This window comes from Monodon monoceros, unplaced genomic scaffold (assembly GCF_005190385.1).
Source record: "Monodon monoceros isolate NGI ecotype Baffin Bay Population unplaced genomic scaffold, NGI_Narwhal_1 Super_Scaffold_5, whole genome shotgun sequence".
Taxonomy (NCBI): Eukaryota; Metazoa; Chordata; class Mammalia; order Artiodactyla; family Monodontidae; genus Monodon; species Monodon monoceros.
Window position 1 is genome coordinate 23,307,192 of NW_021703782.1, and position 1,770 is coordinate 23,308,961.

The following is a 1,770-nucleotide window of genomic DNA, read 5'->3' on the forward strand; positions in this document are numbered from 1 at the left end:
AGCACTGCGTTACATTATCAGACTATTCTTTTGAGAATGGAAACAGCCTGGACAGTTCAGTAAGGTTCAAGGGCCTCACTCTGAGAATCCACAAATCCCAGTATATATTTCCCACATGGCGACATTCTGTCTGCATTCACTTCACAATCATGTCCCTGGGAATTTGAGGACAGGCTGCCAGGAGCTACTCCGCAGGTTGCAATTCTGGGTCTGAGGCAGGGAGGATATCAGAAGGAGCAAGAGATAGGGAGTAAAATCTATTTGTATTTGCATCCTAACTCTCACCTACCAGCTTGTATCCTGGGCTATATCATTCCGCACACACTAAATTCCTTTCATTTTTAAAAAATGGAGTGTTTATAAAGACAAGTAGACTTGTTGTGAGGGTTAAACGAAATACCAAACAAAGGGAACAAAGTGTCTTATGATAGCAGCTTACACAGTGATTATTACAATCACTTGACAAAATGTTTTGTAGATGACACCTTATTTAATTCTCAGAATAACTGCACAAGCTACTATTAGTAGCCTCCTGTTCATCGTGAACGTTATAAAGTTGCATTCTCCGCCCGCGCCTGGCCGGCACCAAACACCTCCTCTAGACAAGGACTCAGCCTCACCTGCACTCCTGGAGCAGGCAGGGCCGGACCTGCCCGGGCTAGCGGGCTGGGGGAGGGGCGGGCCCGCCTAGAGGTTCCCGGGACTTCCCGCTCCCGTCCCCCGCACACAAGCCTACCGGACCCAGCAGGACCCCAAGCCGCGCGGAACCGGACCCCGTGCTCTCACCTCCAGTGGGCAGCCTTGGCTTCAGCACCGACCCAAAGACGGGAAGATCTTGCTCCTTTTAGGCCGGAGAGGTCGTACGGCAGCAGGCGGGTCGGGACGTGCACATGCGCAGAGTGAGCTCTGAAAACCCATTCCCTGAGGCCTGAGATGTGGGCCCATAACATTCAAGACTACATTTCCCATAAGCCTTTGAGAGCGTAGGAAGTAATTTTTGAAGCATTTCCGCTTGGTTAGTAAACTGAAAGTCTTAACGTTCGGAGCTGATTCGTGGCGACTTTGCCTGAATTCGCAGTGGTATGAGTTAGACTTTAACTTTATGACATAACAACATATTGCAGTGTGGTGTTCCATCGGATCTTGGTTGGAAAAAAATAACAGTGCAATAGACAACAATTTGGGAAATATAAATATGGACTAGGTATAAGAAATATTAAGGAAAATTAACATTACTTTGGTAAGTGTGATAATATTTGGACGATGTAGGAAATTGCTCTTATTTTTTAAAGATACATACTGAAATATTTACAATTATGAAATCATGTATTTGTAATTTACTTTTGAAAAATTTATCAAAACAGTTTGAGGAAACAAATATGGCAAAAGGTTAAGAATCGTTAAATCTGTGTACATGATGCTCATTTTACTATTTCTATTATTCTGAATGTTTGAATTTCTTTTTAACATACCGTAAAAGACGTGTGGCTAGGGCTGGGAACCTTGGGGAGGAGGGTTAGGGAGAATTTACTGCCCCTCCAGAAGTGTACCTTTTAAAATCAAGCTGCCAGGAGCATTGAAGTTACACACAACTATCTGTTATGAATACGACTGTGAAATAGAACAAATATTAGAAAATGGAGCCAGTATTAACATAAAAGAGTAAATTCTGTGATCAGCAGCAGGGAGGAGGAGGGAGTAAGCTAGTTGTTCAAAATTATACAAGTAATACTTGAAAGTATGTACAACCCAAAATGAGGAAATCATTAT

The 1,770-nt window shown here is 43.3% G+C and overlaps 1 protein-coding gene across 5 annotated transcripts in view; it reads right to left on the reverse strand.

Moving 5' to 3' along the window:
• Positions 1 to 893, reverse strand: part of ZNF658 (zinc finger protein 658) — a 19,212-nt gene extending 18,319 nt beyond the window's left edge. For 2 of the 5 annotated variants that reach the window (XM_029203652.1, XM_029203649.1), the window contains exon 1: positions 787 to 858. The gene's annotated coding sequence lies outside the window, so the exon portion shown is untranslated. Of the gene's footprint in view, positions 1 to 786 lie in introns of all 5 variants that reach the window. The other 3 variants (XM_029203653.1, XM_029203650.1, XM_029203655.1) reach the window with 3 other exon arrangements.
• Positions 894 to 1,770: the final 877 nt, after the last annotated feature.